Here is an 18937-nt window from a genome sequence, read left to right as displayed (position 1 = left end):
TCACGAAATAGACTTTTAAAAGGATGAGCAACAGATGAAATAAACTTGTTTTAAGTTAATTTTCATTTTATTAGCAAAACTAAAAATCTTTTATCAACAAAATATTAGATTAATTATTAATATTTCAGAGCAATGTGATTGAAAATATTTCGTTATTTGTTTTATTGGTTTCCCACTCTGTAATGTGAAAGCCTGGTTCTAAATTTAGTTTACTTGAATACTTGGTTTTAATAATGGTTGAGTTGTACAAGATAATTTTAAAAGATGCCTGGTTCCAAGCAGCAGACAGACAGCATTGGCCATAGTTAGCAGTTAGTGAATCATTATTTCCGCTTTTCGGCCCCACCCATCAATTGGTTTAAACATTTTAAATGAAATGTGGTTAGTAATTCTGTGTCTCCTTTGATGTTAATCAGTTATTCTTGAAATGGAATTGGAAGGTATTGCAGTTATATATATATATATTTTTTTTTTTTTAATCTTGTTTGAATGCTGAATGTTGTGTATTTTACATTGTCATGGGTTTGGTTATATTCTTATTTATTTATTTAGGCTGCATCGGGTCTCAGTTACAGCATGCGGGCTCTTTGTTGCGGCATGCAGGCTTCTCTCTAGTTGTGGCACGCTGATTCCAGAGTGCACGGGCTCAGTAGCTGTGGCGTGCGGGCTTAATTGCCCCGTGGCATGTGGGATCTTAGTTCCCTGACCAGGGATCGAACCCGCATCTTCTGCATTGGAAGGTAGATTCCTAACCACTGGACCACCAGGTAAGTCCCCTTATATTGTTTTAACTGTGATGAAATACACAAAATCTAAAATTCACCACCTTAACCACTGTTAAGTGTACAGTACAGTAGCATTAAGTACATTTACATGTTTTGCAACCAATCTCCTGAATTTTTCATTTTGCAAAATTGAAATTCTATACCCATTAAACTATAATGCAGTTTTATATTTTAATAATTGGGCACAAAACCCAATTAAATATTTCATTTTGTTTTTAGATTTTAAAGTACATATCTAGAGGAATTTGTTGTGACCACACGTATAATTTTTTTTGCAACAAAATCGAAATCACAGCATGTTGGAAACATTTTAAAACATCTGTTTCAAAATGATCTATTTGCAGAATGTTTCTTTCAACAAGCAGTTAATTTCTAATTCATTGTTCCAAGTGGCACTTTTCCTTGAAGGTACAGATGAAATCCATTTCTTTCTTCAATTATGCCTGCTATGTACCTATATTATTGAAAGCCGCTTGTCATCCCAGAAAAGGTCAGAAAAGCTGGAGTATTTTTCTTTTTGTTAAAAAAAGACAACACCTGTTTCTTAAGGTCACCACCTGGCATTATACCTTTGTATAAAAATTTGACTACATTTAAACTCCTTTTCATAAAATTAACCACACTGGTGGCACCTTGAATCACTTTGTGTATCTTTGCCTTTCACTTCTCTCATGCAATGCTTTGCCTGTGGGTGATGCAATGAATGGTCTTCATTTGCAGAGCTAGCTCTGAAACCTGACCCTGGAACTTTTATTTAAAAATTGCAATCAATGCAACCATCCCTCCTGCATTACATCTGTACCGTTTTCCCACAAAACATCATCTTTAATAAAGTCATAATACTATTGAGAATATGTCTTCTCTGCTACACCTTTCCTTTAATAGTTTCCAAATAACTCAATTCCTTATCTTTTCAACGTTAAAACAAAATTTAGCAAACACCATGAACTGACACATGTATAAAACCACAGTACTTTCATCCAACTGTACAGCAAGTACCCCATATTGTGTACTTTTAAATACTTGTACTTTAAAATCTCCAGCAATATGCTCTATGAATTCCAGCAGTGCTTGCTGACAAATGAATGTATTTTAGCTTGTCTTTATTTTTCTTTGTATTATTTCTGCTATTTTTATGTGAGAAGAAGAACAAATATTCATAAGTGGCATGTGAGTTTTGGACTTCTGCACCAAAAAACCTTAGAAGAGGCTTCTAAACATTTATTATTACACCTAATGAAATATTTTAAAGTTTGGATAGATAATTTTATTAAAGATTGCTGGGAAAGTTGTAGAGTGTATCTTTGTGTTCTAGATTTTGTTTGTTTACATCCACTAAAGCACACAAGTCTTACATATACAGCACAATGAATTTTTACCTATGTATCTACCAGTGTAACCGTGACCCAGATCAAGATGCAAAACATCTCCTGAGCCTCGGAAAGCTCCACTGTTCCCCTTTCTCGTCAAAAAACCTGCAGCAGTAACTGCTGTTCTGACGTTCACTACCATGGATTAGTTTTGCCTGTTCTTGAACCCTGTATAAAAGGAATCATACATCTTCTGTGTCTACCTTCTTTTGCTCAGTGTTTTTGAGATAAATCCCAGTTGTTGCATGTATCAATACATCATCCTTTGTCATTGCTGTGTAGTATTATTACAATGTACAAATATATTAATAAATCAATATTTGTTTATCTGTTCTTCTACTAGTGGACATTTGGTTTTCAGTTCAGGGAAACTATAATGTTGCTATAAAAGTTCTTTAATAAGTTTCATCGAGTAGGTGTATGTTTAATTTTATTAGAAACCGCCAAACAACTTTCCTGTTTATACTCCCACCAGAAATGGATGAGTTCAGTTGCCCTAATCCCTGCTAACACTTGACGTTGGTTTTTTAAATTTTAATCACTCTGGTTGGTGTCTATTGATATCACATTGTGTTTTAACTTGCATTTCCCTGATGAGTAATATGGCACATATATTTATTGATCATTTGCATATCTTCTTTTGTGAAGTACTTGTTCACATATTTTGCCCATTTTTAAAAAATCATTATCTTTTTCGTAGAGATGGCCAAGAGGCACATGAAAAGATGCTCAACATCACTAGTTATGAGAGAAATGCAAAACAAAACTACAATGAGGTATCACCTCACACTGGTCAGAATGGCCATCATAAAAAAATCTACAAACAGTATATGCTAGAGAGGATGTGCAGAAAAGGGAGCCTTCCTACACTGTTGGTGGGAATGTAAACTGGTATAGCCACTACGGTGAACAGTATGGAGGTTCCTTAAAAAACTAAAAATAGAGCTACTGTATGATCCAGCAATCCCACTCCTGGGCATAAATCTGGAGAAAACCATAATTTGAAAAGATACATGTACCCCAATGTTCATTGCAGTACTATTTACAATAGCCAGGACATGGAAGCAACCTAAAAGTCCATAGATGGAGGAATAGATAAAGAAGATGTGGTATGTGTGTGTGTGTGTGTGTGTATATATATATATATATATATATAAATAAAACAATGGAATATTACTCAGCCATAAAAAAGAATGAAATAATGTCATTTGCAGCAACATGGATGCACCTAGAGATTGTCATACTGAGTGAAGTAAGACAGAGAAAGACAAATATCATATAATATTGCTTATATATGGAATCTAAAAAAAAGTGGTATGAATAAACCTATTCTCAAAACAGAAATAGAGTCACATATGTAGAAAACAAACTTACAGTTACCAAGGGGGAAAAGGGGGGTGGGATAAATTGGGAGATTGGGATTGACATAAACACACTACTATACATAAAATAGATAGCTAATAAGAACTTACTGTATAGCACAGGGAACTCTACTCAATACTCTGAATAACCTATATGGGAATAGAATCTAAAAAAGGGTGGATATATGTATTTGTATAACTGATTCACTTTACTGTACAGCAGAAACTAACACAACATTGAAAATCAACTATACTCCAATAAAAAATTTTTTAAAAAGGGAAAAGAAAGAAAAATTGGTTGTTTTTTTTCTTATTGACTTACAGGTGTTCTTCATATATTTTGGATCTGTTCTTCGTTAGAATGTACTGCAAATATTTTATCTCACTCTACAGTTTGCCTCTTCATTTCCTTAATGGTGTCTTTTGATGAGCAGTTTTAAATTTTGATAAAATTCAATTTATTAATGATTTTATTTCATGGATTGTCTTCTGTGTCCTATTTAGGAAATCTATCCTACTTCTAAGTCACGAGGATAGTCTCCTATGTTTTATAGTTTCACACTTTCCAGGTCTAGCTTATACATTTAGGTCTAAGATCCGTCTGACATTCATTTTTTGAGGCAGGGCTCAGGGTTCTTTCCCCTCCCCATAATGTAGATATTCAGTTGTTCCAGCACCATTTTCTGAAAAGTGGATGTAAGTTTTCAAGTGTCAAACAAATCACAGTGACTTTATTTTACCATTAGCAAGTGCCTCCAGGAGCAATGCACACTTAGGGTGATGTTCATCTTGAAGGACAGTGGATATAAACCCCTGTTTAAAAGACTATTCTTGGAATTTATAACATTGTTTGAACATCTTTTCTGATCTCATTATCTCATCATATTTTTAACTTGCATTATGACTAAGAGATCGTACTAAGGGTAGGAGAGAGATCAGTTCTGCAAATTTGTTTAATTTGCTCATACTCGCATTATTATAGTATATGCTAAATATAGTATATAGTATAACCTTTTAATATATTCCAGGAATCTTTTTAACCTGCTTATTCATTTTGCTAAAAATTCCCCACATTGATTTGAGGGTTTGTCTCTTTCTCTATAAAATGTGTCAATTTTTACTGTTCATATTTTGAGGATGTAATACTAGGCTCATATACATTTTAAATTATTGTATCTTTCTGATGAATTTAGTCTGTTATCACTGTGAAGTGATCATCTTATCTCTGCTAAGACTCATGGCCTTAAAGCATATATTATCGCTATTAATATGGCCACATCAGCTTTTTTTTGTCATTGCTCCAACCTTTCAATTTCAATTTTTGTGAACTTTTGTTTTCAATGTTTTTCTTAAAAAAAGAATAAGTTGAAATATGGGAAAAAATCAGTCTATCTTTTTCAGTTAACTGAACCATTTATATTTTATAATGTATTTGTGTTAAATTTAGCAACTTATTTTGTGATTTCTAATAGTTCTCTCTTGTATTAGTTTCCTAGGGCTGTCAGCATTAGTCTGGGTTCTCCACAGAAAAAGAACCAAAAGAATATGTTTGTATTTATATTTACTATAATGAATTGGCTCGTGCAGTTATGGAGACTGAGAGTCTAAGATCTTCAGTCAGAAGGCTTGGAGACCCAGGAGAGCTGATGGTATAAGTTTCAGTCTGAGTCCAAGTCCAAAAGCAGGAGAAGACCAATGTCCCAGCTCAAAGACAGGCAAAGAGAAAGAATTTTCTTACCCAGCTCTTTATTCTATTCAGACCTTCAGTGGATTGGACGAGTCCCACCCACATTGGAGAGGGCAATCTGCTCTACTTAATCTACTTATTCAAATGTAAATCTCACCCAGAATCACCCTCACAGAAACACTCAGAATAATGTTTGATCAAATATCTGGTCATCCCATGGCCCAGTCAAGTTGACATATAAAATTAACCATCACACTACATATCAAAGTATCACAAACTGGTTGACTTAAAACAATAGAAATTTATTGTTTCACATTTCTAGAGGCCAGAAGTCCAAGATCAAGGTGTTGGCCAGGACCACGCTCTCTCTGAGCTTTCAGGAAGAATCCTTCCTTGACTCTTCCTAACTTCTGGTGGCAGCTGTTGATCCTTGGCATTTCTTGGCTTGTGGCTGCATCATTCCAGTCTCTGCCTCTGTTGTCACACAGCCTTGTTATCTCTGTGTCTGGGTATTTCTTCCTCTTATAAGACACCAGTCATCTTAGATTAGGACCCATGCTACTTCAGCGTTACCCCATCTTAATTATATCTGCAAAGACCTTATTTCCAAATAACGTCATATTCACAGGTAGCAGGAGTTAGGACTTCAACATATCTTTTGAGGGGACACAGATAACACATCTATTGCATGCCTCCTTTCCTCTCCTTTCCTGCCTTCTTTTGGATTAATTTTCTTTGAATTTTATTTTATTTTATATTTTATACAGCAGGTTCTTATTAGTTATCTATTTTATACATATTAGTGTATATATGTCAATCCCAATCTCCCAATTCATCCCACAACCACCCCACCCCGCTTTCCCCCCTTGGTGTCCATATGTTTGTTCTCTACATCTGTGCCTCTATTTCTGCCTTGCAAACCAATTCATCTGTACCATTTTTCTAGATTCCACATATATGCGTTAATATACAATATTTGTTTTTCTCTTTCTGACTTACTTCACTCTGTATGACAGTCTCTAGGTCCATCCTCATCTCTACAAATGACCCTATTTCATTCCTTTTTATGGCTGAGTAATATTCCATTGTATATATGCACCACATCTGCTTTATCCATTCATCTGTCGATGGGCATTTAGGTTGCTTCCATGACCTGGCTATTGTAAATAGTGCTGCAATGAACATTGGGGTGCATGTGTCTTTTTGAATTATGGTTTTCTCTGGGTATATGCCTAGTAGTGGGATTGCTGGGTCATATGGTAATTCTATTTTTAGTTTTTGAGGAACTTCCATACTGTTCTCCATAGTGACTGTATCAATTTACATTCCCACTAACAGTACAAGAGGGTTCCCTTTTCTCCACACCCTCTCCAGCATTTGTCGTTTGTAGATTTTCTGATGATGCCCATTCTAACTGGTGTGAGGTGATACCTCATTGTAGTTTTGATTTGCATTTCTCTAATAATTAGTGATGTTGAGCAGCTTTTCATGTGCCTCTTCATCTGTATGTCTTCTTTGGAGAAATGTCTATTTAGGTCTTCTGCCCAAGACCTAAATAGACATTTGGATGGGGTTGTTTGAGCTGCATGAGCTGTTTATATATTTTGGAGATTAATCATTTTCCCATTGATTCGTTTGCAAATATTTTCTCCCATTCTGAGGGTTTTCTTTTCATCTTGTCTATAGTTTCCTTTAATGTGGAAAAGTTTTTGTTTCATTGGGTGCCATTTATTTATTTTTGTTTTTATTTCCATTACTCTAGGAGGTGGGTCAAAAAAGACCTTGCTGTGATTTATGTCAAAGAGTATTCTTCCTACATTTTCCTCTAAGAGTTTTATAGTGTCCAGTCTTACATTTAAGCCTTTAATCCATTTTGAGTTTATTTTTGTGGATGGTGTTAGGGAGTGTTCTAATTTCATTCTTTTACATGTAGCTGTCCAGTTTTCCCAGCACCACTTATTGAAGAGACTGTCTTTTCTCCATTGTATATCCTTGCCTCTTTTGTCATAGATTAGTTGACCATAGGTGCATGGGTTTATCTCTGGGCTTTCTATCCTGTTCCATTGATCTATATTTCTGTTTTTGTGCCAGTATCGTATTGTCTTGATTACTGAAAGTTTGTAGTATAGTCTGTAGTCAGGGAGTCTGATTCCTCCAGCTCCGTTTTTTCCCCTCAAGATTGCATTGGCTATTTGGGGTCTTTTGTGTCTCCATACACATTTTAAGATTTTTTTGTTCTAGTTCTGTAAAAAATGCCATTGGAGGGACTCCCCTGGTGGTGCAGTGGTTAAGCATCTGCCTGCCAATGCAGGGGACACAGGTTCGAGCCCTGGTCTGGGAAGATCCCACATGCTGTGGAGCAACTAAGCCTGTGCGCCACAACTACTGAGCCTGCGTGCCACAACTCCTGAAGCAAATGTTTTTAAAGTGTTTTAAAAAATGCCATTGGTAATTTGATAGGGATTGCATTGAATCTGTAGATAGCTTTGGGTAGTATAGTCATTTTCACAATCTTGATTCTTCCAGTCCAAGAACATGGTATATCTCTCCATCTGTCTCATCTTTGATTTCTTTCATCAATGTCTTATAGTTTTCTGAGTACAGGTCTTTTACCTAATAAGGTATGTTTAACCCTAAGTATTTTATTCTTTTTTGTTGCAATGGTGAATAGGATTGTTTCCATAATTTCTTTCTGATCTTTTGTTGTTAGTGTATAGGAATGTAAGAGATTTCTGTGCATTAATTTTGTATCCTGCAACTTTACCAAATTCATTGATTAGCTCTAGTAGTTTTCTGGTGGCATCTTTATGGTTATCTATGTATAGTATCATGTCATCTGCAAACAGTGACAGTTTTACTTCTTCTTTTCCAATTTGTATTCCTTTTATTCCTTTTTCTTCTCTGATTGCTGTGGCTAGGACTTCCAAAACTATGTTGAATAATAGTGGTGACAGTGGATATCCTTGTCTTGTTTCTGATCTTAGAGGAAATGCTTTCAGTTTTTCACCATTGAGAAATATGTTTGCTGTGGGTTTGTCATATATGGCTGTTATTATGTTGAAGTAGTCGCCCTCTATGCCCACTTTCTGGAGGATTTTTATCATAAATGGATATTGAATTTTGTCAGAAGCTTTTCTGCATCTATTGAGATGATCATATGGTTTTTAACCTTCAATTTATTAATATGGTGTATCACATTGATTGATTTGCATATATTGAAGAATCCTTTCATCCCTGGGATAAATCCCACTTGATCATGGTGTATGATCCTTATAATGTGTTGTTGGATTCTGTTTGCTACTATTTTGCTGAGGACTTTTGCATCTATACTTTAAGTATATCATGCCACTCCCTTCTGGCTTGTAGAGTTTCTGCTGAGAAATCAGTTGTTAACCTTATGGGAGTTCCCTTGTATGTTATTTGTCATTTTTCCCTTGTTGCTTTTAATAACTTTTGTCTTTAATTTTTGTCATTTTGATTACTATGTATCTTGGCGTGTTTCTCCTTGGGTTTATCCTGCCTGGGACTCTCTGATCTTCCTGGACTTGGGTGGCTTTTTCCTCTCCCATGTTAGGGAAGTTTTCAACTATAATCTCTTCAAATATTTTCTCGGGTCCTTTCTCTCTCTCTTCTCCTTCTGGGACCCCTATAATGCGAATGTTGGTGCGGTTAATGTTGTCCCAGAGGTCTCTTAGGCTGTCTTAATTTCTTTTCATTTTTTTTCCTTTATTCTGTTCCATGGCAGTGAATTCCACCAATCTGTCTTCCAGGTCACTTATCTGTTTTTCTGCCTCAGTTATTCTGCTATTGATTCCTTCTAGTGTATTTTTCATTTTAGTTATTGTATTATTCATCTCTGTTTGTTTGTTCTTTAATTCTTCTACGTGTTTGTCCTTTAATTCTTCTAGGTCTTTGTTAAACATTTCTTGCATCTTCTCAGTCTTTGCTTCCATTCTTTTCTGAGGTCCTGGATCATCTTCACTATCATTATTCTGAATTCTTTTTCTGGAATGTTGCCTATCTCCACTTCATTTAGTTGTTTTTCTGGGGTTTGATCTTATTCCTTCATCTGGTACATAGTCCTCTGCCTTTTCATTTTGTGTATCTGTGAATGTGGTTTTTGTTCCACAGGCTGCAGGATTGTAGTTCTTGATTCTGCTGTCTGCTCTCTGGTGGATGAGGCTATCTAAAAGGCTTGTGCAAACTTCCTGATGGAAGGGACTGGTGGTGGGTAGAGCTGGGTGTTGCTCCAGTGGGCAGAGCTCATTAAAACTTTAATCTGCTTGTCTGCTTATGGGTGAGGCTGGGTGAGGTTGTTTGGCCTGAGGTGACCCAGCACTGGAGGCTACAGGCTCTTTGTTGGGGCTAATGGCGGGCTCCCAGAGGGCTCATGCCAAGGAGTACTTCCCAGAACTTCTGCTGCCAGTGTCTTTGTCCCCGCAGTGAGCCACAGCCACCCCCTGCCTCTGCAGGAGACCCTCCAACACTAGCAGGTAGGTCTGGTTCAGTCTCCTGTGGGGTCACTACGCCTTCCCCTTGGGTCCTGATGTGCACACTACAGAGTGGAGTCTCTGTTTCCCCCAGTCCTGTCGAAGTCCTGCAATCAAATCCTGCTAGTCTTCAAAGTCTGATTCTCTGGGAATTCCTCCTCCTGTTGCCGAACCCCCAGATTGGGAAGCCTGATGTGGGGCTCAGAACCTTCATTCCAGTAGGTGTACTTCTGTGGTATAATTGTTCTCCAGTTTGTGAGTCACCCACCCAGCAGTTATGGGATTTGATTTTCATGTGATTGCGCCTCTCCTACCATCTCATTGCGGCTTCTCCTTTGTCTTTGTATATGGGATATATTTTTTGGTGAGTTCCAATGTCTTCCTGTCAATGATTATTCAACAGTTAGTTGTGATTCTGGTGCTCTCACGAAAAGCAGTGAGTGCACATCTTTCTACTCTGCCATCTTGAGCCAATCTCTGGATTAATTTCATCATTCCATTTTTTCCTCCCACTACATTCAAAGTTCTACATTCTATTTCTATTATTTTATCTGTTATTCTAAGAATTACAATATGTGTACTTAAGTGTAAAGATAATCACCACCTTTACCCTCTTCCCAGACAATACAAAGACCTTAGATGACTTTATCTCCACTTCCCTTCTCCCAACCTTATGTAACATTATTATCATGTATTCAATCTATTTTTAAATAATCTTCTTACTGTAAAATAAAACTTGGGAGACAGAAAGCCACATGAATCAAATGTATGGCTTAATGAACATTTTAAGAAAAAGACCATTCAGGTCAGAAGTAAAATTTTGCTGGCCACCCAGAAGCACCTTTGTATGCTTCTTCCCAATTACAACCCTCTCCTCACCACTTACATGGTCACTACCTTCATTTCTGTACTTACAACTTTCTTGCATTTCTTTTAAAAGTAGTTTTATCACCCAAATATGCATCCCTAGACACTAGAGCATTGCATTGCCCATTAAGTTTTTTGGATATTTTTTTCAATCTAAAAGTTCTTTTTCCATCTTTTTCTTTTCCTTACAGTTCATGCCTTGAAGAACCGGGGCTGTGTGATGAGTAGTTTAGCTTCCCACAGGAATTTTTTTTTAAATCACATCCTCATGGTTCAACATCTTTCTCTGCCCTTTCTCTGAAAATCAGGTGGTTGGATCAGGTTTGGGTTTGACCCCTTTTGCAAGACTCTAGTTAGAGTTTGGCAAGACTATAGAGGTACATAGTGTCCAGCTGTCACCCTTCTTGATGTTAGCAATCATTGATGTTTAATGCTAAACCTATTAATTTGTTGGGGGTTGCAAAATGGTGATATCCTATCTTTTCTTTTCTTGTTTTTTAATAGTTGTAATACTATTATAAGGAGACACTTCTCCATCTACTATCTTGTTACCCTGAGGTACAGTTCATATGGGAAAGACAGGAAAATCCTGGAATCTTTATTCAGCAGTTTTCAAGATAATAAATTAGTTTCCAATCATCCTCTGAGGGAGACCAATTCTTTTTTTTCCCCTCAATATTATTATGAACTCATGAATTTAAACATTATTTTTACTACAGCTCAAATTGTCCCAGTGGGAGCCTCTTCAGGTTGGTTCCTGAGTCCTTTTGACATGAGACTAGGAGTCTTTAAAAGCTTCATTATGACCTGATATGACAAGATGTTCCAGGTTCACCTTGCGAATTTTCTGCACCAGACCTGGATTCAGGCATTTCTGCAAGAAGTCCTGCTTTCTTTTAGTAAGAAATAGAACTTTAAGACCACAATCTCAGCACTGGGAATACTCGTTGCTCTAGGTTGGTCACCGTTTTCTTTTCAGTGGAGCTAAACACACACACACACACACACACACACACACACACACACACACACACACACGCTTCTGAGGTTTTCTAAATCTGATTTATATCATTCTTTTCATGTCCTGTACACAAATGTACAAATATATATTTAAAGATAAAATATCACATGAATCAATATTGATACTTCTAATCTAATTCAAAACAAGATTTTATGTAACTTCTCTATTACACCCTTAGCTCCTCTCTTCTACACCATGAATCCTGATTCTCAAGAATATGAAAGATGATATATTTATAATTTCCCATAATTGGTCATTTGTCTTATCCTAATTATACTAACAATAGACTTGAAATAAAAATACTAATAAATTACTAATATGATTATTTAAAACATTAAAATAAATCCTTTTGCATATGCCCTTTCCATCTTATCTCCATTTTTTAGTAGTTGTAGTACATATTGTCAGAGCCCATGACATTACAGCCTATACTCACCCCCTCTAAGCCATCACTCACTCTTAGTTCTACAGGTTACTATAAATTTAATCCTCACCATCTGCCCTCACATCCATGAGGGTTATTTTGGTTGTCTGAAGCTTATTCTTTGGTAAATTTCTCATAAAATTCTCATGGGAACGATATTCACTGAGATCTTGCACGTTGATAACTGTTTTTATATTTGAAATTCAGTTTTGCTGGATATCAAATCCTGGGTGTTTTCACAAACACATGTCATTTTTCTGGCATGATGTGCTGCTGTCAAAAAGTCTGATGGTAATCTAGTATTCTTTTCTTAAAAATTCCATTCTCTCTTTACTGATGCTCAAAATAATTTTCTAATCTTTTCTTTAAAGTCCAGTAATTACAGTAGAATGTCTCTAGGTGAAAGTAACATTTGGTTGATATTCATAGGTACATGGTATCCTCTTTTGACATGTAATTTTTCATTTTTTTTTCTAATTTTAGACAAGTTTTCTTGGATTATAGTCTTTAATATTTGTTTTGTTCCCTTATATGGCTTGCTTCTTCAGATCTTCTATTATCCATATGTTTACTCTTCTTCGTTATATTTAACATTTGTCACTTTCTCCCCAACTTTTTTATCCCTTTCTTTGTTTCTTTTTTATTTAAAAACTTTTTTTCACCTTATGTTTGTCTTAAGGCATTACTTGTTGTTTATTTTTCCTTGTGTTCCTTCTAGTTTAGTCTTCATTCCTGAAATGATTTTTTGCCTTTTATTTCTAATTATTCCTTAACTATTTCTGTCACTTCATGTCTAAGTTTTTATCATTCTGATGTATTTTCATGACTTTTTATCATTTTCTTAATTTTTTTAGCTTCATGTGAAATAGGAAGTTACATTTTTATCTATTTTGTGGGCATGGCTTTTTATGTTTTTAATGTCTTTGTTCCTTTTTTTAAAAATTCTAACTTTGTCAAATATGATCATATTGTTTTTTCTAACTGTTAATTTTTAGGTGAAATTCATTTTCCTGACTTTGAGAATAAAGCAGGGTGTAACATACTGCATATTTTTGCCCCTCAAATTTATATGTTGAAGTTCTAAACCCCAATGTGATAGTATCAGGAGGTGTGGTCTGTGGTAGATAATTAGGTCATAAGGGCTCAGCCCCCATGAATGGGATTAGTGCTCTTATAAAGAGACCTCAGAAATCTCTCTCACCCTTCCACCACCTGAAGATACATCAAGCAGTCTGAAGCCTGGAGGAGGGCTCTGAGCAGAACTCAACCATGCTGGCACTCTGACCTCAGTCTTCCAGCCTCCAGAACTGTGAGAAATAAACTTCTATTATTTTCTTATGTTAGTCCAAGCTAAGACGTGGGGTTCAGGAATTTTTTCTAACATCATAAAGCTCCCTCTTTTGTTGTTTCTGTGTGATGTGAAAAATCAGATGGCTTACTTTCTGAGATTTCCTGTCTCTGGTCCCCTCTCTTATTTTGGTCTGGGCTTTCTGTTTTCTTCATCTGTATTGCCTCTATGTGGCTTAATTTTAATTTGACTTTACAGTACTTTCCCTCCAGTGTTGGGTCTGGAAGGAAGCCCTAGAGAGACAGTTTTTAGAGTTCATGAGCCTCATACTCACCTAGTACTGGCCCCTCTCAGTTTCAAATGCTGTTCTCAGTTGGCTTTCCAAGGTTTTCTGTAAATTCCAGTTGGGATTCTGCTGTTCTTAGGTATTTCAAATGCTACTCTGTTGCTTCCTTTTTCTTCTTCCCAACACACTCCAATACCATGAAGATCTTGGAATTATTGGTGGTTTTTCCACACCCACTTCTATTTTAGGGTTTTGGGGATATCTTGTCACCAGTTCTGTTACAAACATTGTCTGATGTTATGTAGAGATTCAGAGCAAGTAAAGAGCTACCACCACTACAATTTTCCCTTAATCTCTGTCTCTTTTTTAAACTTCACAAGACACTATTATTATTTTATACAGTCAATGTTTGCTTAGAACTAGCCACATATTTTCTAACTTTCTTGGCTCTTCATTCCTTCTTCCTCTTCATTCTGGGATCAATTTCTTTCTGCCTTTAGAATTTCTTTTAATGAGAATCTACTGGTGGTAAAGTCACTGTGTTTGTTTGTTTCTGAAAGTATGTTTATTTTGCCCTTGAAAGATACTGTCTCTGAGTATGGAATCCTAGACTGGTAGCCATTTTTGTTCATCCTGTTGAAGATATTCAACTGCATCATGACTTCCATTGTTAGAACTGATACGTTAGCTATAAGTCTGTCACTCTTTCCAAGGCAGTATATCTTTTTACTCTGGCTCTTTTTATAATTTTCTACTTATTTTTCATGTTTTGCTGTTTCACTGTGATATATCTACATTTGCATCTCGTTTTATTTATGCTACTTAAAACTGAATTCATTATGGAGTGATTCAGTGTTGAATTCTCAGCCATTATCTCTTCAAATACTTCCTCAGATCATTCTCTCTGTTCTCTCCTTCAAGGACTCTGCTGAAATGGCTGTGAGACCTTCTCATGTTATCTTCCATATCTTGTAACCTCTATTCTGTTTTCATCGTTTTGCCTTTTTATACTGCATCCTGGAAATTGTCCTCTAACACATCATCCATTTCATTAGATTCTTTCCCGGCTATGTCTAGTCTGTTTTTGTGTGCATCCACTGAGTTCTTCATTTCAATTCTTGAACTTTTTATTTGTAGAAATCTTATTTGGTTTTTCCCCCAAGTCCTCTATGTCACTTTTACAGTTTCTCATTCCCTGTATATATATTTTAGATTGTCTTTAATCTTTTTTTAACTGGGCTATAGTTGCTTCACAATGTTGTGCTAGTTTCTGTAGATTGTCTTTAAACACAGTAAGCATACTTTCAGTTCCAGTACATAAAGTCTTGAGATATTTCTATTTTATGTTGTTTCTTATTGTTCTCATTCACAGCGCTTATTTTCTTATGTACTTGATTATTCTTAGTTATGTGCTGCTTTTTTCATTAAAAATTATTTGTAGGAATAACTTGAAATCTAGAAGGAAGGAGCATTTTTTACAAGAGGATTTGCATTTGTTTCTGCTGCGTACACCTCAAAGCACTACAGTCTGAGATTCTTTCAAATGAAATTCACAGCAACGTTTTGATCCTCCCAAATGATGTTGCTTTGAACTGCAAATCCATGCAAGAGTTGGGTCACTTCCAGATCACCCATAACTTGAGAGAGTATCCTTTTGGAGTCCCAGTTTATTTGGAGGAGGGTTTATTATGGCTTGATTTCTGTACCTCTTGCCCTAAGAGGTTGTAAAATCTAATGCTTAATGTGCCTAGATCAGTGAATTCCTTAAGAAAAAGGGTTTTCAGGGTTTCACTTTTCCATCAATTTTCAATTACCTTGTAATTCCTAACTATGCTGCCAATTCCTTGATATTTTAAGAAGATTTTTAAAAATCTATTTTAACTAGCATTTTTAGATGTGAAAATGAAAGTAGGAGCATTAGTCCAAATAGCTCATCATTAACACATCCAAAGATTCCACTTGTCCATTTTGTTAGAGCTAGTTTATGTAAAACTAGATACTATCATATAAGCCACTTAATCTGGTACTTAGACTGCAATGTATTAGGATGAGACTTCCTCTTATCCCTAAGGATTCCTGGTACCTTACACACTGGGCATGTTTGACCAAAGGAGAGGAGTAATGTTATCCACATATTAGATACTCATTAAAGGTAATTTCTTCCTTCATTTTTACATAAAAAATAAAAAGCAAAAAGTCTAATATTTCCTTTCTATGGTCCCAAAAGATCATCTTGTGTATCCCTTTTTGAATTTGGGTTCTGCAAACCCAGGGGTCCTATGGCTCTATCAAAACCTGCTCCAAGAACTGATCTGTTGTCACTGATGTTTTGTCTTCCCAACTCCAGCTCTTTCCTTTGCTACAAGAGCTCTAGGCCAGCACATTTAACCTTGCCTTCCAGTGTGCCTGCAATGCTACAATTTGACTTTACTGGGGACGAAAATGTCACCTCCATTTGCATAGAAAGCCCCTTTTTAAGTTGTGAAATGAAAGAAAATGTTTATTCTTGATCTTCAGGCATCTGAAAAGAGGTGTGTTTTTTGAAGGTTTTGGCATGGGGATTTCCCAGTATCCTTCTGATGACTCCACTGGACAGTTTTTTACTGGTCAGATGGAAAGCTAACCTCTGTGCTGCCACTGTCAAGCTATTTCCCCTTCTTGTGGTGCCGAGTAAATTTCCCACCTCACAGTTTCTAACATGTCAAGCAGTGGTCTTATGTTCCCATTTAGTGGGCTTTTCAGTGAACCTGTGTGTAGTTCCCTCATTTTGTGTTAGGAGGAGTAAGTAGGCTTGCCCTGAGGCAAGAAATCTGGGTTCTCCCCACCTGTTTGTTGCTGACCTGCTGGTAACCTTCAGTAAATTGCTCAACCCGATCAAATGCAGCTTCTACTTCTGTAAAGTGAAGGGGGTGATCTGGCTTGATGTTCTTTTTTTTTTTTTTTTTTTCGGTACGCAGGCCTCTCACTTGTTGTGGCCTCTCCCGTTGCGGAGTACAGGCTCTGGACGCGCAGGCTCAGTGGCCATGGCTCACGGGCCCAGCCACCCCACGGCACGTGGGATCTTCCCGGACCGGGGCACGAACCCATGTCCCCTGCATCGGCAGGCAGACTCTCAACCACTGCACCACCAGGGACGCCCTGGCTTGATGTTCTTTAACACTCTAGTCCTCAAACAATGATACATCATGGATTGATATTCTAGGATTCTCTCCCATTCCTATGAGGGTTTCTATAATGCCTTAAAGGTGTAGGAACTGAAAAATCAAAGCAACTCTGCTAGGTTAGTTTAATTTCTAGTAAGTTTTATGTGGTCAGCCACAAAGCTGTCACTGAGGCTGAAAGATGAGTGTGCTACCAGGACAAATGTCACATAGATATTACGTCTCAAGTTTAATAAAAGGGGAAAGAATTTGGCATTGTGTCTTGGATTATGTCCAACAATCACTGCCCCCTCTTTTTAAAAAAATTTGAAATAATTTGGCAAAATAACAGGTACATACACCTTACCAAGGTATTACTTCATGTTAAAGCTGCTCTTTTCCTCCCCCTCCCAAAGATAGTCTTTGCTTAAATTTATTTTTCTTATTCTATCAACGAAACAGCAGACATTTTCCTTGCTTGCCTTTCAGGGATAAAGTCTAGACACAAGTTTGTAGTGTGCTGAGCTCTCTCAAGAAAAAAGTAGGTGTCACACTGCACTGCTTTTCCTTTTCTTCTCTTCACATTTTCTACCATCTAGTTTTCACAACTTAAGGTTCCATTTAGAATCTGGGAGAAATTCTGTTATTTTAAGGCAATCATAAAAATTTGGAATGCTTTTACTCTAACTCGTCTTTGGAATGTTCAGGGGAAGGAGTGTCCCCAGTGGACAGGCTTGGTCAGGATACTGGTTGTTCTCAGCCTCCTGGTTGCCTCATGTCCCACCTTGGAGAAAGCCAGTGCCCTGCCCTGCTGCCCAACTCCTGGCTGTTGGTGGAGGGTGCGCCTTCTCCATCACCCCATGCAGCATGGTCTTCTCCTGGGCTCATCCCACCCCAGTCATTTTCTCTCTTCACCACATTTTTGGATACCCCCCTCACCGCCCTTTTTTTTTTTTTTTCATACCTCAGTGGGTAGACTGGTAGGTTTCCAGGATTCCTGAAAAAGGTGTCAGCCACCATCTGTTCAACTGCTTTTCAACTCGGGAACATGAGAGTTAGCTTGACATTGGTGCGAGATTGTGGTGGGACTCAGCCTCTGAGAAGGATGTTCACATCCTCTCTAGGATCTGATTTCAATAGCAGCGAAATACCAAGGCAGGGCCTAATTGCTTTGTGCCGGGGCTCCTTTCGGGGAAATCGAAACTGCAAAAGAATCCCAGAAAATAATGAAAACCAGAGCTTCATTTCTGCTGTGATGGATTATCAAATTTCATCATTTGCTTCAAATCTGTCCTACCCTCTCCTGTCTCTTTCTCTCCTCCCCAGGGACTCCTTAGCCTAGAATGATGAAGTGATGTGACATACTCCTCTCTCTGTTCCCATGAACTCGCCCACCACTCCAGAACCATGATGGGTCACCCCAAACAGCAGGGACAGAGACCAGAGCAGGACAGTGTGTGCCTGAGGTATACACATACCAGATGCTGTCTGTACCTTGTCCAGGTCACTTGTACCATGTGTCTTCAACGTGGGCAATAGCGCCCCCAATTGGGAGAAAATTGGTACAGGGCAAGGGGTGGTGGAGGTGATGGTTAATTTTGTTTCAACTTGACTGGGCCACTGGCTATCCAGACATTTGGTCAATCATTTTCTGAATGTGTCTGTGAGGTGTTTCTGGGTGAGATAAACATTTGAATTGGTAGACTGAGCAAAGCAGATTGCCCTTCCTAATGTAGGTGGGCGCTATTCCATCAGTTGAAGGCCTGAATAGAACAAAACGGCTGACTTTCCCTCCTGCCAGACTATCCTGAGTTCAGAAGTCACTTCTCTCCTTCCTTGGGATTTGAACTGAAACATCAGCTTTCTTTGCGTCTCAAGCCTGCTGGCCTTGGGACTGGAACTACGCCATCCTGGGTCTCCTGGGCCTCCAGCTTGTCGATGGCAGATCTTGGGGCTCGTCATCCTCCATAATCACAGGGGCTAATTCCTTATTTTATAAATACATATATATTTATATACTTTTGAGTGAAGTCTCACACACACACACACACACACCTTGTTGGTTCTGTTTCTTTAGAGAACACTGACTAACACAGGGGACAAAAAAAAAAGTCTTGCATATTTTAATGGTTTGCAACCCCCCCCTCCAAAGGACAACAGTACATAAACAGATAAACAATATATTTGCAGTATTAAAACTTGATGGGGCAGGGGCAAT

The sequence above is a fragment of the Delphinapterus leucas genome, chromosome 2, assembly GCF_059928025.1.
Source record: "Delphinapterus leucas isolate spDelLeu-1000000601 "Yukka" chromosome 2, BTC_Dleu_Yukka2, whole genome shotgun sequence".
NCBI lineage: Eukaryota > Metazoa > Chordata > Mammalia > Artiodactyla > Monodontidae > Delphinapterus > Delphinapterus leucas.
The sequence above is the reverse complement of the archived record's forward strand: the minus strand, read 5'-3'. Positions refer to the sequence as shown.